Source organism: Orbicella faveolata, unplaced genomic scaffold (assembly GCF_042242905.1).
Source record: "Orbicella faveolata isolate gen_17 unplaced genomic scaffold, um_ofav_v1 contig_25, whole genome shotgun sequence".
NCBI classification, from domain to species: Eukaryota; Metazoa; Cnidaria; class Anthozoa; order Scleractinia; family Merulinidae; genus Orbicella; species Orbicella faveolata.
Window position 1 is genome coordinate 23,276,756 of NW_028301553.1, and position 25,745 is coordinate 23,302,500.

General features: G+C 37.5%; 1 long non-coding RNA gene across 1 annotated transcript; it reads right to left on the reverse strand.

Annotated features, from left to right (window-relative positions):
* Positions 1-10,379: 10,379 nt before the first annotated feature.
* Positions 10,380-15,379, reverse strand: LOC149109528 (uncharacterized). Its single transcript, XR_016208642.1, has 2 exons — positions 15,070-15,379; positions 10,380-12,214 (listed from the first exon to the last, which is right to left on the reverse strand). It is a non-coding gene; the product is annotated as an uncharacterized LOC149109528 (long non-coding RNA).
* Positions 15,380-25,745: the final 10,366 nt, after the last annotated feature.

Genomic DNA, 25,745 nt, shown 5'->3' on the forward strand with positions numbered 1-25,745 from the left:
TGTGTTTTCCTAGTTTTTAAGTAAATTTCGATTATTGCATGAGAAGACAAAAAATCTGAGATACTGAACGTTTATTATGGCTTCAACTCTGTTCCTTAGTATAATTAAGGTAGACCTTAGTCCCTGTTGGTATGAACCGTCGGCGAATTCCTACTGTTATGTATTCCATTTTTACCATTTTTATTCCCCCATAAGGGAAAAGCGAATTACAACTGAATTATAAATTGATTGATTCATTGATTAAGCAACATCTTTTTCGGTTGATATTGGAAAAGATATCACTTTCCGACTAGCCAATAACCTATTGTGCAAGTATTGCACTAAAAATGAAAAGAAAAACGAAGACCGGATCACATTGGAAACCAAGGCGTGCAACATTGCTCTCTTAAGTTTGCCAACATCTAATAAGTAACAGGATATTCATGCATTTTTTTTTACTTATCTCTGTTATCTTTCCTGTGCGCTGCTCTAGCTTTGCATATTTCAGTTTCCCCGACATTTTGTGATGTCAATGCTTTGTTTTGAGAGTACTGTCGTAGAGCTCTCGTCTAGTGTAGACTAATGTTGCCTTCACTACACAATCAAACACACTCAAAGGTTGAGGCATAAGCGCATTGGTCAGCCGGGCCCCAGATAGAATGTCACAAGTTTCGCAACCGTCTCTTTTGACAAACGCACTAACCGTGAGGCTTCGCGTACTACGCTTGCACCCAGTTCTCTGTTCAGTGTCGGCAAAATATTAATTTTTTGTCAATACCGATTATCATAAATTAGCGATAAAAGAGAGTTAATGAACTCTCTTAATAAAAACGCCCATTCCATAGGACTTCATATCCAGGAATTAGAAATAGAAATCAAAAGGTGCCTGACCAAGCAATGAACCTTGCCCCAGCAAAGACACACCTAACAAAAATATGACAAATAAGATTCACAACCTCTTTTTTTGCAACTTTCTTTATTTATTTAATGACATGTTAAAATTTATATAATAATGATAATGATCTTAATAATTATTATTATTATTATTAACGTTATCATTATTATTATTATTACATCTAGCCGCTTTACGTATGTACAATACAAACAATATATTCCTAAAATAATCCTGTTATAAGGAAAGCATATCCTTTATTCCACATTTTTGCTTTTGCATCAGATACGTTGTCTTGGCGATAACGGTCACGTATAAACCTTTTCCAGTCGTCTAATTGTTAGAGTTTAATTTGACAATCTCCATAGAAACCCTGCCGTTTTTCTGTCATATTGGCAAGTGTAATTGTAGTGCTATATGGCGTTTTTATCGCGTTGAATGTCTCCATACTGGCCTCAAGAAAAAGTCACAAGGTGGCGTTTCGTTTTTTTTTTTTTTTTTGTTTTTTTTTTTTTATTTCTTTAGGCCTGAGAAGGAAATAAACCTCGTGGACGATACACGGAAAATAGATATCCGTGTATCTATCGATACACGGATATCTATTTTCTAGAAACAAGGGGTCGCTGTATTGTTATACTGAAGTAATAAAATTTCCCACCTTTAAGATGTAAAAAAACATTTTCATGTATATTAATACTCTCCATACTTTGGGTCAATTCTTTGTTTGGGTACGTCAGTATTCACACCTTGCTTTTTTTGAACACCGCTCTATTGGATGCTTTGCAAAAAAGTTGGGCGAAATTTTCAAGGATATTCTTCTTCTTGTAAGTCAAGAGCTAGGGTTTGTACCCTTTTTCAGAAACAAATTTTCAGGACTTTTCCAGGACACAGATTGATTTTTTCAGGACTCTCAAATTCAAATTAACCCTTTCACTTCCAAGATCTCAATGTTAATTCGCTGCATTTTTTTTTTTTTTTACCTTGAGTTTAACAGATTTCCGGAACTTTCCAGCACCAGTAGCCCTTTTCCAGGGTTTTCCAGGTTTTCCAGGACCCGTGTGAACCCTCAAAGCGCTTGTTTCGAGGGAATATACCACCGGACAACCTGCTGTTTGAGAGATTCGTGCAAATGAATATTAAGATACCTGTAAAAAATACAAATACTGACTGATAACGGTGCTTAAAACTCTCACTTAAAACTTGAATCTCTGCCGACCGCTGACTTAAAATTTGCAGGAGGCTAAGGCAGGTTATAATCTGTATATTGAGAAAATGTTCACATGAGAAGGATGAACGACGACAAATAACCAGATATATTGGTACGATATTTTCTAAAGCCTTGCTGAAGGCCTTCATTTGTAATTTGAGACAAAGAGACTGTTTTAAAATGTGAAAGCGGAACCGAAACTCACGTGGATCGTGTTTGTTAATGTTGGACATTGCCTCTTTTCTGGGCTGTTCCGAAAACGCGGAGTGCGGAGTGCGGAGTGCGGAGTCTAAAAAAAATAAAAAATAAAAAAAATAAATAAATAAAAAAAGAAATTTAGAAAAAAATAGAAATAAAAGGATTTAAAAGTGAATTAAAGGAATGATTTTAATTATCCCTTTAATTCACTTTTAAATTCTTTTATTTACGTATTTAAAAATACGTAAATAAGCTAGAAATAGAAATTTAAGAAATAAAAATAATAGTTATTTAAAAATTCGCACCGCCTGAGGTGGACTGTTCATATCACGTATATTTCATTCAGTCCATATGCTATATTCAACTCGCGATTTTCATAATTAACAGTTCACTTTTAGGAAAAAAAAAGTAAAGAACAGTCCAGTTTTGACCATATCTAGAAAATGTGAGAAATTACACCTTCGGTTTCCTTGGACAGTCGTGTTGCCTCGAAACAAACTCAAGCTTTGCTTTCCAAAAATAAACTACCCGTGTGAATTAAGCCTTGAACCATTCAACAACTTGTCAACTGCGCGTCCTAAAGTTCTCGCAATTTGATTGATGGAATTTAAATTACAAAAACCTTGAAAACTTTTTCAGCGCTGAAAAATAGTGAGATAAAAGAAAAATGTGGATTGAGAAATAAAGAAACAAATAAATGCACAGGTAAAGCTGCATTTCGAGAAAACAAATTCTAACAATAAAATATTTTCCCAAAAAAGCCATTTTAACTGGCAGCGCCACTTGTCTCGCCAATTCCACGTGCAACTGCGGCCATGTATGTTTTTTCTGTTGGAATTGAATATCTTCTCCGATCGAAAATTACTGATTTCAATTTGGAAATAAAGTAAGGTTAGTACACACTACATAAAGGCTTTTAACGCAAAGCAAAGAAAAAAAAAATTCGTAAAAGATGTCATTCACGCCGTGAAAATGATTTGTGTTTGAAAATAATCGAAACCGGGGAAACTAGGAATAAGTTAAGCCTCTTCCAGGCGTTCAGTTAGGCCCTCTTTACACGACCCCGAATTACTTTTTACCCCAGGTTGAATCACCGCATAGAGTGCTAAAAATATACACTTTACACAAAAAAATCCTAGAAAGTATAACGGAATATATGGTGGGAGGTCCTGATGTAGAAACCAAAAAAAAAAAAAAAAAAAAAAACCCGAAACAACATGGTTATTTGACTGAAAGTACCAACCCGGGTTAGCTTTCGGCCCACTGTTTACATGTAAGAACTGCAGAAATTTCAACCCTTCTCGCCGGGTCAACCCGAGTTTCGACATACCCGGCAAGGGGGGCTGACCCGCCTAGACTACTGATTTCATGTAAACGCTTATAAAAAACTGACTGCAAAAGGGTTACCCCCCGCGGTGATTCAACCTGGGGGAACCTGGGGTAAAAAGCAACCTGGGTTCGTGTAAAGAGGGCCTTAGTTGGGGCGCAGCGCAAAAAAACAGCGGGAAATCATATGGGAGAAACGCGGCGAGAGAAAGCGCTTCTCCTGTATTTTTTCGTTCGCCGTTTTTCGCGCTGAGCCCCAATTAACTGAACGCCGGCCTGGAAGAAGCTTAACTTATTCCTAGTTGCCAGTGTTTCAATTATTTTCAGACCCAAATCATTTTCACGGCGCGGATAGCATCTTTTTCTGAGGAATCTTTTTCTTTGTTTTGCGTTAAAAGCCTTCAAGTAGTGTGTACTATTTCCAAATTGAAATCAGTAATTTTTGATCGGAGAAGATATTAAATTCCAACAGAAAAAATACATGGCCGCAGTTGCACGTGGAATTGGCGAGACAAGTGGCGCTGCCAGTTAATGGCTTTTTTGGGAAAATATTTTTTTGTTAGAATTATTTTGTTTTCTCAAAGTGCAGCTTTACCTGTGTATTTATTTGTTTCTTTATTTCTCAATCCACTTTTTTTTTATCTTACTATTTTTCAGCGCTGAAAAGACTTTCAAGGTTTTTGTTTGAATTTCATCAATCAAATTGCGAGAACTTTAGGACACGCAGTTGACAAGTTGTTGAATGGTTCAAGGGTTAATTCACACAGGCAGTTTTGGAAAGCAAAGCTTGAGTTTGTTTCGAGGCAACACGACTTTCCAAGGAAACCGAAGGTGTAATTTGTCATATTTTCTAGATATGGTCAAAACTGGACTGTTCTTTACTTTTTTTTTTCCTAAAAGTGAACTGCTTATTATGAAAATCGCGAGTTGAATATAGCATTTGGACTGGAAATATACGCGATATGAACAGTCCACCTCAGGCGGCGTGAATGTTTTAATAATTATTATTTTTATTTCTCAAATTTCTATTTCTAGTTCATTTATGTATTTAATTATTCTTTTAATTCACGTTTAAATTCTTTATTTAATTTTTTTCAATTTCTTTTTTTTTCTTTTTTTTTTTCTTTTTAGACTCCACATTCCGCACTCCGCACTCCGCACTCCGCACTCCGCACTCCGCACTCCGCACTCCGCACTCCGCACTCCGCACTCCGCACTCCGCACTCCGCACTCCGCGCTCCGCACTCCGCACTCCGCACTCCGCACTCCTCGTTTTCGGATTTTGATTTTTGGCGACTGGGGACGTCGACACGGCAGAGCCAAAATACTCTTGACGACACCGAACGAGCCTGATATGGCACCGAAGAGTACCAAAAAAGGTACGATTAGGTATATTTACCCACACCCGAATCTGGCCACAAATCCGGGAACATCAGTGACTTGGCTACTACAAAATAATAGGACAATAGACACGGCTTTTGATTGTTTAATTGTGGATTTGGATTAAGTAATCGGGTTTAATCAAACCTGACACTGTCATTTCTTTTATGCGTGGCTGGTTTGAGTTACTATAGACCTTATTCATAAATGGCTGCCGATTTTTAAAATTCTTTTGTATACATTTAAACTAGCCCGAATAACTTCGCTTGAGAGTAAAAATCGTTTGGATTATTAACTAAAAAACGAGGTTAATTGGGCTAATTTTAATACTTACACAATAATTTTCAGTTCGCAGCCATTTATGTGTAGGGTCTATTCTGATAGCGAATTCAACAAAACTAAGAACAAGAAGCCGTCGTAACATTAGATTTAGCTTTCAAGGAGACATTTTCTTTTCAATAATGAAAATTTTAAGTTGTTTAAGACTGAAATAAGTTGTCAGGGCTGTGCTGTAGAGGCGTCCGGGTGCCACAGGCGAGCACCCAGGACTTCATGGTTAGGAACCTTTGGGCTCCTTATAATTTTTTTTCGACTTCAGCCTTGGTTGCATGAGGAAATTTCAGTTAAATACATTAAAATGCTTCTAAGGTTGGCTACTTCATATTTTTGATATTTCATTCCACTAATTCTTCACTTTCAAAGCACCACCATATTTACTGAAAAACAGCAAGCTCAGTTTAAATGACATTCAAATTTTTGTTCTGATATACACTATGCATTGTGGTTCCAAGCAATAAGACTTCGTTTTGCTTTTAAATACGAGAGTAAACCCTTCCTAGAGGGCAGTTTCATGGTTTGAAATATCTATTTAATCAACAGGATGGAGAACTCACCCAGCAGGAGGTAGGAACATATTCCTGATACCCATAATTCTCTGGTTTATTTTTATAACAACTGATCGAAACTGACTAACCGGTTTGTAAATAAACAAGACGATCTAAGATCGAAAGTCGGGCTGTAGCTAGACGTGCCACTAGCTACGAGTGTTGATCATTTGCGGTGCGCAGCGATTCTAAAAATAGCATGTACAGATGCATGTCCCAAAGAAATATCATTAAACCGTAATCATCACGAAAGCATTGCTTATTTTAACTGACCGATAGATGAAAGTGAAAGCCACGGTAATCGTAGTGAAGTTAATTTGAGTTGTGACGTCACTTACGTGTTTGAGGAGATTGAGGTCACTGTCTTTTTCTCTCACCCTGTTCGTGCGCTGCGGTTATTTCATGTGTACTACAGTCTGCACTTCTCGGAGTTCATAATAATATTGTCACCGAGTGAGGGTTTATAATAGCGTGGAAACCCTGTAATAAGTTCGCAATGGATGGTACTTCTAATAGTACACATGCACCTGAGGGCTGGCTTCTACCATATTCGTCTCTTGCATGAGAATCAAATATCTTCAAACTCCCATTATCAGTATGAGAGATACTGACATCAATACATTCTATTGTCAGAATAAATGAAGAACAGTTTTGCAACAAGACTGATTCGAAAGCCCCGTCTTTAGACATAATGTACTGATATCCCTCAATTATCGAATCACAGTGATGTAGAATACCAGTGCAGCTTTCACTGTAATTAATTAAGATGGTAAATTATTTTTCTCAGACATAGCGATCTCCAATTGACGATAATTCTGTCTGTATTGGATATACCCCTGCCCTGAACATTGTGACAGTGTTGAATACAATAATTGATTACCATCTCCATAATTTGCACCAGGTCATTACAGCTATGTATTCCCTTAATCTTATTATAAATCAAAGCGCTCAAACTCACAGCAACAAATTGTTTTCCAGCATCATCACCAAAGTACATAATATCACATTGAACATATGGTCCTAATGATTGATAGAGTAGGATTAATACTATGAAGAGGATCTGTTTCAATGTCACTACACAGAGTAGCACAATGACCTATGTGGCTCGCGTTCCTGAACACATTAGATGATGTATTACAGCTATACATATACAAAGATAGATATTTGCCCAAAGAATCTCTGCAACTCGATGATTTTCGATTCCGTGTTGACCGTGTAGAATGCCATTTCTTTCTCATCTTTTGTACAAACTTGAAACTGTCATTATTGCTCCTAATTCACGTCATCAAAACTAAAAATCGTAACCATTTAATAAATAAAGTCAAGAATCTGGGATATGCTAGACGATTGATAGATGAACAACCTCGCCAAGTGATTAGACTTCTGCAGTTTTTCATTCGCGCGTTATCCGGAGAATTTTATAGAGTGTTGGCGGCCGTAAAGTAAGACAAATATCTGTCATTGAGTTTTGCAATTGAAACGAAAAGTTATAACTCCAGAGTTCCGGCACGTTGAAATTGATACTTCTTCTGGTGCAAGAACAGCTGAGTTAGCAAGAACTAGAGCGATAACTCGTCCTTTGACCTACGCGAACGCCCTCTCGGGCCGCCATTTATTGTCACGTAACGCAAAAGCTTGGAAACAGGAAATACGAGGGTAAACCTATTGTCGCTCGCCCGACTAATAAAAAAAAACCCGTCAGTTTTAATGGATTTTCATTCTTAACCTAGATTCACCAGCCTCAATTAAGGAATAAAAGTGTCATGGAAGGTGACAGTGTGGAAGTGAACTGTAATGCAACTGCCATCCCTGATTCAACTGTTATCTGGGGCTGCTCGTCGGAAATTGTGAATAGAACCCCTGAGAGGTACAAAGACCATGTTTTATAGGCGTGGCTTGAAATGTTTTTCTCCCATAGTGAGTACCCATTCGAAAGCAACACATTAACTGACGTCACCGGTACGGCGAAAGTCCCCGCTGTGGGACCATTTGACGCCTAACATCCTAAGAGGTAGCAAATCCTCTTTTTAACCCCTAACAGTTACGACGAGCACCCCCGTCCATTTTACATGGGAGACCCCCCCCCCCCCCCTTAGGGCGTTTGAATAGTTTCCTAAAGGGTTTTCTTTACTGCAAAAGAAAACCGCTATTTAAAGATTATGGCCGAATTAAAATTGCTATTTGAATTATAAGGAAAGTTTTTTTTACGAAAATAACAAATAGGAGAATGAAAAGAATATGATACATAACAATTAAAAACAAATACTTAAGAATGACATGAACTCCGGGATGTATTTTCCACTTCCAAAAGTATGAAATACTGGAAGATCTTTCTGGTAGGTGCATAAATCGAATATTTCCTGAAGCCACATTACATGTGAATGTTGAAAATGAGGCGCTACGCGGTTTTGATAAGCACCAGCCTAATGGGTCACCAGACTCGAATGCAGAATTAACTGTACTTTACCTTAGAGTTTTCCTAACATAGAAAGCACACATAGAAAATATTATTTTTCGTTTTCTTTTCTTGTTGTAGGCACCAACTTGATAGGCCACAGGATTACAAATGCAGACTTTACCTTAATTACCTTTTTTATACAGACTCTTTCTTGTTCTTAGAACTTAATTTTTATCTTTAAAGCCTGTGATCGTGGAATCTTCAGTCGTGTGATTAATTTCTTATTATAGCGAAGGTTTCTCTGGACAGTATGTGGTCGATATTGGCCCTTAGTCTTTTCTGTACAGCTCGGTCCGTTATGCCAAGACCTCAAACCGATATTCTCCCAGTGTAGCCCTTACGCCTGGTTAATGAGTTATGCAACATTTGTTGAATTACAATTTGTGACAATCATCATGGTTGTTGCAACAAGTGTAGATAAATGACTACTACCAGCCTTGGTTAAGCTAGCTACTAACCTACAAGTTGTTAATAATGTAGATGTCAGGTTCTACATGACTTTACATTGCACACATGATGTCCTTCATATGCTAGCCATGCGAATAAATGTAAGGAGACAAGAAGAGCATATTTTTCTCTGAAGTAACTATTTATAGCGAGAGGTCATAATTGATCGTTTTGTTTAATTTCCTTGCAGATGGACCTGAAAATGTCATCTTTACCACAAATACAACAAGCAAAGTTTGTAGAGGAATTGTAATAAACTTCACATGCACTGCTGAAGCCAATCCACCAGTGCACACTTTTTCGTTGTATGAAAATGACACTGATTACAAACATGGGAATATCAGGAACTTGGATTAAAACGATAGATAATGCTTGCCAGCTTGTGTTCAGATGTGAGGCTAATAATTCTGTGCAGGGCACTGGAAAAGTTGAAAATTTACTGAGTATGTAAATAACATGTAATTAACATGTAAATAATCAAAAAGAGACTGTAAAGAACAATTTACATGATTTTTCCCCTTTTACATGTTTTGGAGGTTTCATGTAAAAAACATGTAAATATTTTAAGTGAAACATGTAAATGATGAAGAAAACACTGTAAATGTTTCAAAGCAAAGGGCTAAGATCATGTAAATAACATGTAGACTGTTCCTGCAAATACTGTAAATAGCCTGTAAATTTCTTGTGATTCAACCTGGAAACCCGTAAATAACATGTAAATTTAATACAGGGAGGCTGCCATAATACTGTAAATAACATGTAAATAAAAAAAGGTGAGGCTGTAAACAACATGCAAATAAAAAAAGGGAGGCTGTAAATAACATGGAAAATAAAAACAGGAACCTGTAAATAACGTGTAAATCAAAAAAGGGAGCCTGTAAATAACATGTAAATCGAAAAAGGGAGCCTGTAAATAACGTGTAAATCGAAAAAGGGAGTCTGTAAATAACATGGAAATCAAAAAAGGAGCCCATAAAGAACATGTAAATCGAAAAAGGGAGCCTGTAAATAACATGTAAATCAAAAAAGGGAGCCTGTAAATAACATGTAAATCGTAAAAGGGAACCTGTAAATAACATGTAAATCGAAGAAGGGAGCCTGTAAATAACATGTAAATCGAAGAAGGGAGCCTGTAAATAACATGTAAATCGAAAAAGGGAGCCTGTAAATAACACTTAAATCAAAAAAGGCAGCCTGTAAATAACATGGAAATCGAAAAAGGGAGCCTGTAAATAGCATGTAAATGGAAAAAGAGAGCCTGTAAATAACATGGAAATCGAAAAAGGGACCCTGTAAATAACATGTAAATTGAAAAGGGGAGCCTGTAAATAACCTGTAAATTGAAAAAGGGAGCCTCCAAATAACCTGTAAATTGAAAAAGGGAGCCTGTAAATAACCTGGAAATGGAAAAAGGGAGCCTGTAAATAACATAGAAATCGAAAAAGGGAGGCAGAAACCCTGTACGATAAATGACTTGTAAATAATAACTTGAAGAAAAATGCATGGAATGTACTGTTTTATTGTAATCAAATCTGTTGACCTCAATTATAATAGTAGAAAATATGCAAATTTATACAGAATCAGAAATTTATTGCAATCAGAACAAGCTCAGTAAAATTCAAATAGTTTTTATATGCCATGAATAAGGTTTACAATGTATACATTGCAACAAATAAAACATGTTTTCTTTTCTATCTATCCATAACAAGATGACTTAAATGTAATTTTGTGCATGGCCAAAATATTTTAAATTACCATGACTGAGCTCCTTTAACCGAATTCAAGCACTTTTCAAGAAGACTACCAAAATTCAAGACCTTTTCAAGATTGTGTGAAACCATGTCATATTCAGCTCTATTTAATTCATAAATAATAAAATGATTAAGAACTATACTGTTGTCAGCTACAACTAGTAAAAATTTTGCAATTTAGGTGTATTACTAAATGAAAATTGTTTGCGAATGGGTACCTGTCTTAAATATATACTAAATCCACAAAGTCAAATGTAACATGATGATAATAACTTCGTCACAAAATGAATGAATAAACTGTTTTTCCTCACTAAGTAATTAATGTAGGATTAAATTAGCCTTAATAATTGTTATGAAAAATGGGGGAGGCACGATGGCCTCGTAGTTACATGTAGTGCGCTCAACTCCTGATCCAGCGATCCGGGTTCAAGCCCTAGGCGGGTACATTCTGTTATGTTGTTGGGCAACACACTTTACTCTCAGTGCCTCTCCACCCAGGTGTATAAGTGGGTACCAGCCAATTTAACGGTGGGATAACCCTGCAATGGACTGGCATCTCATCCAGGGGGAGTAGATATAGTCCTAGTTGCTTCCTGCTACAGAAAGCGGGATAAGCTCCAGCCTGTTGGGCCACGTGGCTCGTATGCAGACTTTACCTTTACCTTATTATGAGAATTACTGTAATGTAAGTGTGAAGTATTGATCAACTTTTTTCATAGAGTGAATTATTCTTTTGAAATAACAGAAAAAGGGAGAAAAAACATTTACCACAAGATAGAGATTGACATTCATAAAAACATTCATGCCAAAGGAATACTACATTGCATAACATAAAACAAGGCTTCTGACATCTTTTAGGCTATGTTTACAAAGTCACAGTTTCCTTCTTTTTCCAAAACTGTACGGAATCCAAACAGTATGTAAACATTTTGGACCCCTGACAAAACATTCACTGTAAACAATATTCAAAATTTTACTTTTTCTTTTTGTGATAAAAAAAACTGTCCTGTAAAAAAAAGTTCATAGGGGCCTGTTGAAATTGAAAGGCCTATCTAGTACAATAGTTCCCATAACACATCATAAGTTAATAAATTATTGTTCTGGTACTACATGTATGTAAACATAGCCTTTTCTTTTTATGATGAAATCTTATAGCTGCTGTATTGAACAATAAGTATCAACCTAGCAATCTAAGATATTTAAATTTGATGCTAATTCACTAACACAGGTACAGTGTAGGTGATACTTCAAAGCATTAAAAAATGTTTAAAGTGGTTGAATTTATACCAGAAAGCTGCCAGAGCATATCAAAGTGTTGAAGGTCACCATGTTAGACTGTAATGCACCAGGGGCCCATTTCTCGAAGGTCCCAAAAAGTTTTCGCACCCAGAAAGCCATACCAAAATCTGAAATCTTATGCTTACAGAGCTGTTTTAATAGCTTATTCTCAATAGGAACAGCGGTTTCCTTCACACAAGAAGTTTCAGGCATATACAGCTCTTAGTTTTTAGACACAGCTCAATTAAAGATGGCTTTGTGGGCCCGAAAAGTTTCCAGGGCCTTCAAGAAATGGGCCTTGGACCCCTTATAGAGTCAAAAGTACTGTAGACTTCTCAGTGGCTGATTTTTTCCTGATCAAGCATCAATGCCAAGGAGTATGCATGTATTGACCACTCTCAATTTCACTTCATCCTAAAAGTAACATAAAACATTTCGTTAAATAAGATAAGTTATGTCTGAGTATGAATCTGCAAATTCTGTGTATGATATCAATCAGCGAATTTTACACTGGAGTTATTATTTTGTTTCTTATCATTCCAATATATACTGTGTCCTTTGAAATCGGACTGTAGCCGGTCATGTTGACTGGCCAAAGTAATTTTAGCTCGGTCACGTCTCGTTTCTGACCAGTCAGGATATTTACGCAAAAATCAAGTACATGTAATGTGAGCCAAATTAAACCCACAAATATAGTTTGTTTGTTCCAGTCACTGCTAGACCGTTTAAAAATTGGCTTAATATTTTTCCGAACAGATTTAACCCCAGTCACTCGAATGGCATTCCTATCGATCTTGAATGCATGACAAACAGCAAGCGAATGGTCTTTAGCCGTTTGAACAGATACATGTATGCATTGGTGTATGTTTTCATTAGAGGTCATAATAAAAAAGAGATTAAAAACTCTCAGATTTACAGTTGGGGATTTGATTGTTTATTCAAGAATGAACAACGTGACCGTCTCAACATGACATGACTGGTCAACATGACCGGCGAGTGAAGTTTTTGGCCAGTCAAGTCACCATTCTGGCCAGACATTGCCCGTTGACCGGCCATTATTTTGAGCCCTGAATATTTATCAATCAAACAGATCTTACATCTACATCTGTAGCTACTGTGTGACAAAAACTTTGCATCTCTGATTGGAAGGCACTGAATGTCAGAGGATGTAGAAGAACTAAACTCAAAATGTGTGGCAGTAAATATTCAATGTTCACTATCTTCTACATTCTAATATTCATGCACAATAAATCAAACTCCTATCAAACAATGTTTAAATAATAAGTCAAGTTATTTACAGACACAATTTGATTGTTTCTTACGTGCACTTATGCTCTATTGGTGGACAAAGGTACAGATGATGTCATAAATGTTTGTTTTTGTTTCTGTTATGTATTACGAAGCAGATAGATTCTATGTTGTCACGCATCTGTTCAGAAATAGATCACAGAAGACATCGAAATGTGGTAAGAACATCAGTGACACATGCCTGAAAAATTCACAGATTCTGTGACACACTCTGGTAATGGCTTATGTGAATATTTTTTGTTTTTACCACATTTTGGTGTTATCTGTGATCTACTCAGGGCAGGAAAAACCCAGGTCTGATTTCCTCAGCCAAGTAAATTTTGCTCTTGGACAAGTGAAAATAGAAGTTTAGTGGCCCGGTAGGCAAGTGAAATTACAATGTAGCCTCAGTTGTCTTGTGAGTCTGACTAAAAATGCCAGCTTGAGAAATGATCATTTCCAGTCATTCCATTTCAAAACTTAAGACCTAAAGATTAGTTAATTATTAGGTTGAAAGCAAGAATTTATAGTTAGGAATCCAAGCGTACTTCATTCGCATTTGTCCTCTGATTTCCTCACTGGCCACCACACTGGCAACTAATATTTAAATGGGGGCAAGTGAAAACTGAAATTGACTGGCCCACTGGGCAAGTGACTTACAATTTTTTTTCCTGCCCTGCTACAGATGAATGAACAGATGCATGACACATGAAACCTACATGTATTTGGTAAAAGCCCACTTTCGTCCAAGTAAAATGTACAGCTGTGACAGGGCTCTAAAGTGCTGTCTGGTCATCCCAGGGTGAGGCAATCGATTGAAATTGATCCATAAATTGATATAAATCAATAAATTGAAATTAATGTAAGTGTTATCAGTGCTATCAATCAACTGAAAGAAATTCATACTCACATGCTAGAGAAGTTTCAAGTTATTGATTTGATTTTACCAAATTTATCAGTCATTAGAGAATCAATTGAAAGTTGGCCTCTCTTTGTTAGTTCACATAAACTGTAGAAAAATTGTGTCCCTCAACACAATGTTTGATTGTAACTTTTTTATGTAGATTTCAAAGGCACTACCAAAGACCCCCAAAACATAGTTCCCGATACATGTATGCCAACAAAATATTCTGTTTACAAGATACAATGTTATGTTTTTATGCAATTGTATTCATGATTTCATATTTCACTTTATATCTTTCTTATTAAATGTTGCTTAAAAGATAAGCTAGTATCAGCAAAATTGATAATGCTTATTGAAAATTTGATCACAATCGATTACTCATGACGAATCCTTTTATTGATTTCTGATATCATTGACTAATTTCTATTGATTGTTATGAAATAATCGATTGATTATACTGTGTCGTCCAAGACAAGTACATTTTCCTGCCTGGGCAAGTTACTCTTCCTTTTTTTTTTTTTTTCAAGTCCTGTGTAGTTTTCATGACAGTTTGAGGTACATGTATACCTCTTTATAAAGTATCGTAGTGTTTTTTTTGTGAAAGAAAATTTCACAACATTTAACTTACTATTAGCACCAGTGGGTGCAATGTCCACGTACAGTTGTGTAGCATATTGTAACTTGCATGTAGGTACAACTGTAGACACTTGAGTAACTTCAGAATACTTACATTAGCATAAGAGAAATTTCTCTGCTGAAGATGGCACATTACATTTTAGCTTACTAGCATTCACATCAGAAGGCAACATAACCTTACAAGAGAATGCATCAGAAGGAATCATAAGGTGCGTATAAGCCAATAACAAATGTCGCATGCTCTTACTCGGTTATCGAGAACAGATAATAACAGATCATAAAGCTCTTTATGCACGGCTGGTAAACATCAACAAAGTCGATGCCACAAGCAATGTAACCTCTCCTTGATAATGACACATTCACAACCAAAGGCAAAACGAAATGTATACGTATTTTGACGTTACTTAACTCTACTCGTTCAATTTATGCAAAACTTGCTCACCTCTTGTTGTTGTTGTTGCCTGTAATCGCTATCTTCAGCTTCTGGGTAACGGAAAACTTTGCCTTGAAACCGTGCACGATGACGAAGCGAAGGTAGAGTGGATTTTGGCCTGTTAAAACAGAGCTCGAGTTCGATGCAAGTTCCAACGAACTGCCAAACATGGCGGGAGAACCGAGAGGACCTGGTACCTAACATGAAGACCGCTGATTCCTGTTTGTTGGAGATCGGGCACTCACAAGGCTGGTATGCTCTTACAAAGGGACTGGGATAACAGTGACGGCAATGAAAGCACAGAACGGTAGAAATCACCAAAAAAAGACAAAATGTCATTTTGGGTTACCGAAAAAAAGTCAGCTATCATTTTCGGAAAGGCGATAAGTCCTAACGTTTTCGGGAAATGGACAAAAAAGCCCTAATAAGTACGAGAATACTCAAGCTCCTCTAGAATAACCGAACAGATAATTTTTTTTTTTTTTTTTGCGCAACCTAAAATTAACCTACAGAGCTTTGAAAGTACACCAGATAGCCTAAAACAGCGTTTCAAAGCATTCGAGAGAAAACGGTCGTTGGGCCGGCCGTGTCCCTTACGGTTCCCTGCCTAACCTAACTCGCGTCAGTTCAAACTCGGTTACCAGGGCTCTTTCCGTCTTGAACTCACACAACACGTGACGCTTTCATGGTCCTTCATGAGTAAATACGTACGTGTCCGAGAATTAATTTTTCTCTTCTCTAGAGACGTAAGCTTGGGACGCCTGCATGTGCAGTAACAATTCTAGCTTTATTTTGTCGTTGTGGATGCGCGGAAAGTTCACAAAAAGACAGCTTAGTGCGGTGTCGATCAACGCAGCGATTTAGTTTGGTGCATACCTTCTAACCCAACTTCAATTTAAAAGACTGAAAGTCCGCGAATCGATCGATTTTCGGTATCAGTGACTCCTGGACGGTTTATTAACTTTTATTAATAATCTCTTTTTCTCAATACATCGCGCTCGTTTTAATATTTTATCCTAATTTTTGTTTTTTTTGAAAATGTTACCTGAAGGGCCCATTAACCGATTTATGCTCGCCCTCGCGCGCGTTGCTCAGGAGGTGAAATTTTAATTCCGGTCACTTACGTCAGCCTGACCGCGGAAAATAAAAACTCAATAACTTGCAAATTCACTTACATTTTAGATGTTTTTCTTTGTTTTTCACAAAATGCAAAGTAAAAAAAGTACAAGCAAAGACAAAATAAGAGAAGGACAGAAAAACAAGAGCAATAGAAAGAGAAAAACTAACTCCATGTGGCTTTGCTAGATCTTACGTAAGTGCACTGGTAGTGTAAATTGCGGAGGCGCTGATAGAGTAACTTCCAATATATATCGGGCGCACTTCCGGTTTCTTTAAATGCTAAAGGAGACGCGGTTTTTCATTTAGTAATATAAGCACAATACCGCTGGACACTAGCCTGCGCTGATGCTTTGATGATGAATTTTAAAATAACAGCAGTAGCAGCTTAAACGATAAAATTGTGGCCGTCTTCATCTTAATTTAAAGTCTAAGATTGCTGAATGCTGCGCCGGAGCCGATGACAGGACGGAAAACGCGTGCACTGTAAGTACCTACCGTTGTCCCATACAAAGCCTTAGGAAACTTTCCTAAGGCTTTGTATGGGCTTTTATCTGGAACTATTTGGTAGCCCTCCAGGTTGCTCCATTATGCTTACCGCAAGGCGTCATAATCTCGCCGCTTTGTGACAGAAATGTTGTTGAACTAAAAGTGAACCAGAACACCAACAGACCTATCAGATGAAGGAATGTTACGCATCAATGACACGTCATCGATCGCTTGTCAAACTTTGTCAATGAACATGACTTCCTCTTACGTAATCGGCTCAATGGATGTACTATTATTATACCACTGGTAAGGGAATAATTAAATAAATCCGATCTTAGAAGCCTGCGGCAGGTCGGATGATATTGGAACGCGTGGAAAATGTATTTTAAATTTAAAAAAAAAAAAAAGCTTCCCGGTTAATTTTTATCGTTTTATCGCGTTCAGATAGGCCGCTGTCCATTAGAATTTTCCACAACATTATTGAAACGCGGACACACACTTAGCAATAGGGAAATCGAGTACCGAAGGCGATCGCCGACAAAAAGCGCGCGCTTGAAAAAGTAACAATTGCACGTCAAATTCGTGAAAATACAATCGAAGAAAAACGCAGGATGCGGCATCAAAGAAAGAAACGCAAACGACTGACAAGGACAGCAAGGGAAAGGGAGAACAGAGAAATGCGAATTTAAAAGAAAAGAGATGCAAATTCTCGCGCTAAGGAATTGGCGCGAATTTACTATGGCAAATGGAAAGCATTAGGCGAACAGAATAAAAAGACCCTGGACAAAACCAAAATAAGTCTGTTAGCGTCAAAATAGAATATAATAGGTATCGGAAAATGAGCAGTTGGTTACAAATCAAAGGAGACCTATGGCCAAACTCGTGTATTAGGTAATCTAGAGATGAAACATATTGGTGCAAAACAAGGACTGGTAAAGGCTAAGGGTTCTTGGGTCACGGAGGACACTCCACCCAGCAAATCATAGAGTATTCTCCCCCCTCTTCTATTCAATAGCTGTTTCGTTCATTAAAAGTTGTTCGTTTCGCTCATATAAGCTCATTAAGGTCGAGTAATAAGACACATTCTCATCAAAGCTTACCACATTAGCTTTTCAGGCCACTTTCCAGCAAACAAATGCACATCTCCTGGTCATTTTGAACGCCTGGACGACTCAATGCTCCTGAAATTCAGCCTTCAAGTTGGCCATAGTACTAATTCGAACATTCGAAGTCAACTCCACTTCGATTTAGCGAAACACCTATTATTAATAGTCGTGTAAAAGCTACAAAATCATCAATATTCGGGCTGGCACGATGCACGCATTGAGTAGTAGGCTCACAGTGACTGCACGGTTACTATTCCAGTATGGCGTCGGGCTCGGTTACTATTCCAATATGGCGTCGGGCGCGGTTACTATTCCAACATGGCGTCGGGCCGACTAATTACGAGCAGTGTCTAGACCTGAGTGAGTGTAAGAGTGTGTGAGTGTGTGAGTGTGTGAGTGTGTGAGTGAGTGAGTGAGTGAGTGAGTGAGTGAGTGAGTGACATATCTGCATATCGGAGTCCCCGCAACAAACACGTTTCTACGCTTCGCGTATCCACGAGTTTAAAAACGATATAACCGAATTGAAGCTCAACATAAACATAACTAGCATGATCTTGCATTGTACACAACGTCCCGGGGTGTGACTTCAACATAAACTCATAGGGGGAAGGAGAGTGCGGCCCTCGAAATTCGTCTCCTTTTTATGATGAAATTGAAAAAAAACTGCTATCATTTTCATAAAATAAGGCAGGGAATTTGCCACATTCTGAAATGAATAAGCGGGAGTTCATTCATCTTTGTTTGTCAGGCAGACAGGCAAAACTTTCGACTGAAAAGGACAGTTATTGAACTTTGAGCATTTTCCCTTCGGTTTTAATTTCCTGTGTAGTGTGAATCTTGCCCTACCAGGGCTACCACAGATCTAGAAAATGGCCAGGGAAAGAAATTTCAAGGTCAGAGAAAAGTCAGTGAAATTGAAGTCCTTACACTACTGAGCTGGAAGAAATATTTCAGATCTCAACAATGTCTTAATGAAGAGGGCAAAAACTGCTGCTCAAAGGCTGAAAGGGCAGGCTAGACATTTTGTGTCTATTTGGTCAAGGAAATTTTATTTTTATCGTGGATAGGTCAGTGTAGGTCAGTGCCTTGAGAGTCAGGGAATTTTGGAAAGTTCTGTTTGTGGCAACCATGCCAACCCTCTGTGTGTCTCTCTTCATATTAAATAGTATGAGCTGTTTTCAGAAACTCACTGTCAAATTTTATGGTATATTTTTCTGTAATAATAACTAATTATTATCATTGGCTTTCCATTGTTAGTCTTTGACCTAAGCTACAAAGTCTCAAGGTCAATTTTTTGACCAACTGGAGGTAAAACTAATTATAACTTGCTTGCACATCTAAAAATAAACAAAGCTGAAACTTGGTGGGTTACCTTCGGAACCCATCTGTTCTGTTTTCTAAATTCCCTGTGACCAGTCCCTTCGTTTGAACTCTTAAGGGGACTAGTTGCAGGGACTAGTCCCCTCGTGTGGGCCGACCTTTAGGAATAAGTGCAGCATTGCACACCTTCTTCACACTAGTGCCATGGTGCACATGTAAACAAAGCTCATACAGCTTGATGAAGCGCAAAAGAAATAATTACGCAGCTTAATATTCTGCCCATCAGAGCTGGTGCATGATACAGTTCTTTGGGTGTGTTTCTACATGACCAAATGATCCGCTTCGACCTGTTTTAAGACTTATCTGCATCTATGGTACCGTCTATCTAGTGTATAGATGTAGTACTTTTAAATGAGTTCAGAGGATTTATTCATTTGATCATTATCATCTGCCACGCAAGGGGTCCCACTGCATAAAGGAACTATTGTTTGTGCATGAAACAAAAGCACACCTCTAGTACATATTTTGGATGATGCGTATCAGTTGGTCCTTTATATTTCTCTTCTCAGATAATCCCCCTTCATCTGGTGTTCTTCAGATCTTATGACAATTATATGGCAGTGAAATAGATTACAACACCACGCATATCAATCGTGTCTACTAATAACATTTGCAAATAAGAAGAAAAGAATGTTAACTTTTGAAACCTGTTGCTATGTTTGTCGGGCTGAGGTCGATAATGACGGTACAAATACTCTGAGCCAATAAAGAGGAAAGATTGATTTCTTGAATATGGAACAAAATTTAAGCATCTATACTTGTGGCAAAACTTTATAGAAAAGGCAAAAACTGAAATGCCAGTAGAATGGAGATGTCCGTTTCATAGAAGTAATTTTTTTTTATTAATCCTTGAACTGTGTTTCCTACTACATTAGTGATCACTGTGAGATCTAGCATGATGTAAATGTAGGCAAAAATGGTATACTGAATTATTTGAGCCTAAGCCTTCTTGGGGTTGTAAGGTTTGGAAAGAAAGGAAGAACAAGAAAATAATCAATAATAGAGAAATTGCGTATATGCAAGATAACACTTTGTTTGCATTGTTACAACAGGAAATCAGTATTCCTGTTGTTAAGATGTCACATCTTTTATCAGCAGGACTGCCAAGATGACTCATCTTTTGTCAGTTTCTGCTTGCTGTTGTCACAATAACTCTTGCATTCTACTAGCAAAGGCCAAAAATTACCTTTAAGATGAAACAACAAGGCTATGGCTCAAGAAACTTTGTATTAGGACACTGCCAGCTTGAATCTAGAAGTCGGCATTTAGATTTTGAGTTTAAGCAGAGACTCTTCCTTTTTCTAAAATTTAATAAGATCTATTCGCAAGAATAGATTATAGGATTATAAGAATCATTTCAGACAGTTTTGTTTCAACCATGAACCTGAAGTGAAGGGAATGTTTTTATTTACAATTTACAGAACGAAACAGTTGATAAACTCTCTCTCTCTCTCTCTCTCTCTCTCTCTCTCTCTCTCTCTCTCTCTCTCTCTCTCTCTCTCTCTCTCTCTCTCTCTCTCTTTTTATTCACACAAGACTTGGCTGATTTAGCTGCTTCCCCGTTTTTTTTGTTTTTTTTTTTATCAGCAGCTCCTTTTCCGAGGTGTCGATTTCTGAATTTTAGCAAACGTCCTGAATGTTTGGGGAGACACTGCTTGCTACTTTTGACCACTTTGTTTTGGTGTCATCGGAGACGCATTTTCTACATTTAGTGATGATGAATTCTAGGAGAGCTTACGAGCTACGCGAGGCCGGGGTTGACCTCTTGAGGGTATCGTTGCTGGATCTGGAAACGGAGTGCCACGTGAGATCTCTTCATGTTGAAGAGACAACGCACCAAAATCAAGGTCGTTTAGAAATGTTTTGAGAAAGCCAAACCTTGGATCCTTTAGCCATGAACTCTTTTGAGTCTGTTGCCGGAATAAAACAGCGAGAAAACCAAACGATGACGCCACAACAACAAAATCTGACCCAACGTTGCCGCCAAACATCGATCCGTCGACTTGCCGAAGTGTAGCTCTTTCGATCATTTAAATTCTTCGGGAAAACTTTGAACAACCACATTTTTTCGAAAATATTGGCTCGGGCTACCGCCACAAAGACTGGAACTTAGAACATACCAAGATATAACATATCTCTCAAGAGAGTTCAGCTCGTCGCTGATAACACGAGGAAAGGGCGAGAAGCCCTTTCTCAGTGCCATCCTGCCACCAAAAAACGACTCGTGGTTGAAGGCCGGTTAGACAACAGGACAACAGGCAAAAGAATGGAGTCTTTATTAACATTAAAGAATCATGTTACGACATTTATAACATTTACCAGGACTCCATTAACAAGGGATGATAAATAGATCTCTATAGTTTGAAAGGTTATAGAGTCGCATTACAACACTTACCAAGACCCCAATAACTGGCGATGATAAGTTGGTCTCCTACAGTTCAACACGTTTCACACATTCCCAACAGACCTGGGGAAATAACGCTGCAGGAAATGATACCTACAGTAATAGCCATGTCCGTCCTCTAATGAGTGACGAAAACATAATCTGACAATATGAACTTGATTGCGAGTTAACTAAGACAGGTTATATTTCAACTACCGCCAGAATATTTACTATTCCTTAAGTTTAAGGTGGTTCGATACAGTTTTCACTCGACCATACCTATCATTTTCAATTGGTGTTTTACCAACCTTCCCTTACTCTGATCGATGTGGAAATTACATCAGTTTTTGGAAAAAAAATTGCTAAAATATTCAGATGTGTGTGTGTAACATTCTCCCTTGATCAATACATTTCGCTACACTACCTGAATACAAATTTGCGGGATGTTTTTTTTTTTAAAAAAACGGATCAAAGGGACCTTTGGCCCTTCTTTCCATGCCAGCGAAATGACTGTTTCCAAAGAATTCCAAAGCACCACCTCGAGTGGCAAAGAACAGTAACGTATTGAGGAAAACAGTAATTTTTCAGGAGAAAAAGCTAAAACTTGCGCACAAGTAATATTGCCAATACATTAACTCAATCACTGTTAAAACGAATTATTATATTTTAAAATCTGCATCAACGAAATGTGTAGATCACGAAGGAATGTTACACACATAGATCTGAATATTTTAGCATAACGTTTTTAATATCAGGATTTTGTGACGCAACTTTTTCGTGGGTTCGAGCGCCTACTTCATCGACAAATTTAAAAGTGTTCCAGTGTATCAATGCTAATGAAACTGGAATAAAATTGTTAACATTATCAGGCATACATGGGTAACGTTTTAAAATAATCTATCGAGCCGTTTTAAGATGTTCGAAAAAGCGCTTAAAATTGAAAATTGTTCTAAATTTATTATGGAAGTGACGTTGAGAAAAAGCCTTATTCTCAAGATCAAGAAAACACAAACCAACAAAACTTTCATGGCTTGAAAACAAAACTTCAAGACACATTTTGGCGTCTTTTGGAGCAATTTCATTGCAATATTCTCCTTCCTTCAGTCGATTTAATTTCATTAAACAGAGAGCATGGCTTGAAATGTTTTCGCGATTTATTCGAAATCAAACATACAGAATTTTTTTATTCTTGCATATTAGCCTTGTCATACATCGTAATTTCAGAAATTGGCATCAGATTTTCTATAACAGATCTGGTTCGTAGAAAATTCATGCTTTACCGATTTTCATATTTTTAGTTTATCGTTTCCATGGAAATATCGATTACCTTAAAAAACACATTCAACCAAACTTCAATCTTTTTTCAAAAACTGGTGTACTTTCCATATCGATCAGAGAAGGGGAAGGTTGGTAAAACGCCAATTGAAAGTGCTAGGTATGGTCCAGAAAAAATTGTATCGAACCACCTTAAACTTTAAAGGAATCCATCTCCAGGAAATCTACAGATTGGTCGAGACTTGAGATTACAATCCAGACTCAACAGAGGCAGTAACACCATTCTTACCTGTAAGAGGAAGAAAAATAAGAGTAACTGCCAGGAACCAAACATTATTTGCAACAACTTCCGCCATGATTCATTCGTCCGATTATTTATTTACAAATTGGAAGCTTGATCAGTGGTTATAACAATGAACCAGAGAATTATGGGTATCAGGAATATGTTCCCACCCCCTGTTAGGTAAGTTATCCACCCTAAAAAAAAAAATCCTGTTGATTAAATAGTTTAAACCATGAAACTGCGCTCTAGGAATAATTTACTTTCGTGTTTAAAAGCAAAACGAAGTCTTATCGTTTGGAAACACAATTCATAGTGTATATCAGAGCGAAAATTTGAACGCCATTTAAACTGAGTATTGTTGCTGCTTTTCAGTAAATATGCTGATGATTTGAAAGTGGAGAATTAGCGGAATGGCAAACGTTTGCCTTAAGGCAAACTTTCGTCGCTTGTGGCACCCGAGCGCCTCTACAGGACACCCCTGACAACTTATTTCAGTCTTCAACAACTTAAAATTTTCATTAATAAATAGAAAATGGCTCCTTAAAAGCTACATCTAAAATTACGCCGTGTTCTCGTACTTAGTTTTGTTGAATTTGCTATTAGTATAGACCCTATACATAAATGGCTGCCAATCAAAACTTATTATATAAGTATTAAAATTAGCCCAACTAACCTCGTTTTTTTGAGTTGATAATTCAAAAGAATTTTACTCTCAAGCGAAGTTAGTTGGACTAATTTAAATGTATACAAAATAATTTTAAATTGGCAGTCATTTATGAATAGGGTCTATAGTACCTCAAAACAGCCAGACATAAAAGAAATAACAGTGTCATGTTTAATTGAACCCGATAACCGAATCCAAATCCACAATTAGTCAATCAAAAGCCGTGTCTATTGTTCTGTTATTTTGTAGCAGCAAAGTCACTGATTTCGCGTTCCCGGATTTGTGGCCAAATTCGGGTGTGGATAAATATACCTAATCGTACCTTTTTCGGTACTCTTCGGTCCCGTATCTGGCTCATTTGGTGTCGCCATGGGTGTTTGGTTCTACCACGTCGACGCCCCAGTCGCCAAAACACACAGTCCTCCAAGAAACGAGGCAATGTCCAACATAAAAAAACATGATCCACGTGAGTTTGCGCTCCGATTTTGCATTTTAAAATAATCTCTTTGTCTCAAATTGTCAATGAAAGCGCGAGCAAGGCTTTAGAAAATATCGTACCTGTATATTGGTTATTTGTCGTCATTCATCCGACTCGTCTGTACATTTTTAATCTTCTCAAAATACAGAGTTGTGACCTGTCTGAGCCTCCTGCAAGTTTTAAGTGAGCGGTCGGCAGAGTTTCAAGATCTGATTCCGACGGCCCCATACTGAATCCACCGACGTCTACAGGCTGGAAAAAATATTAAGGATACAAACTGAATTAAAGTTTAGGCTTATCAAGGTCTCTTCCCTCCTCAAAGTGTTAAGACCGTTATCAGTCGGTATTTGAACTTTATACAGGTGTCAATATTCAGTTGCACGAATCTCTCTAACAGCAGGTTCTCCGGTGATACAGTCTCTCGAAACAAGCGCTCTTGACTTACAAGAAAGAGAATCCGTGAAAATTATCTAATAGAGGGGTGTTCAAGGCGTGAATATTGGCGTACTCAAACAAAACAGAATGACCCAAATATACATACTTTTTTTTACATCTTAAAGGTGGGGAATTTTATTACTTCGATATAACAATACAGCTACCCCTTGATTTGTTTTGTGTTATGCATAATGCAGCAATTAGTGCCTAACATGTTACACTTCCACCATTTGTTTATTCATATCTTACCTCTTAGTTAATTTCTTTTTCTCGTTTATTTTCCAGCCGTATTTCGATGCTCAAGGTCAACTCGTGAGGCCTGCACTGCAAGATTTAGGTGATTTTCGGAGACCACAATCTTCAAAAAAACGCTTAGCCCAGACCAGGGTATACCTGTAAACCAAGTGCAGCCGTGAGGGTCTGAATCCGAAGATAGAGATGAACAAGAAAACGATTATATTACTTACGTGGTGTGAGGGAAAGGATGACGTCACGGCGAGAGAAGAAAATAGATTTCCGTTTATTGTCAACGAGGTTTATTTCCTTCTCGGGACAAAAGAAAAAAGTGGGAAACATTTGACGCAATAAAAACGCCATATAGCACTACAACCACATGTCCCAATGTGAAAGAACAGCGGCAAAGTTCCTACAGAGATTGTCAAATTAAATTCTAACAATTAGACGACTGGAAAAGAGAGGCCGTTGTCGTCAAAACAACATATCTGTTGCAAAAATAAAAATGTGGAATATAGGATATGCTTTGCTTAATAACAGTTTCATTTCAGGAATATATTAGTTTTGTTGTACATACATTAAATATATTAAATAATAACATATAATTAAACAAATGAAGAAAGGTGTAGAAAAAGAAGTCGTGTGCGTTATTTGTCATATGTTTGTTTGGTGTGTCTTTGCTGGAGCAAGGTTCATTTCTTGGTGAGGCACCTTTTGATTTCTTTTTCTAATTCCTAGATATGGAGTCCAATGAAATGTGTTTTTAGTTAATTGACTCTCTTCTATCGCTTTAAACGTAACGTGACTGGGATACACCAGACAAGGGCTTTAGGACAATACTC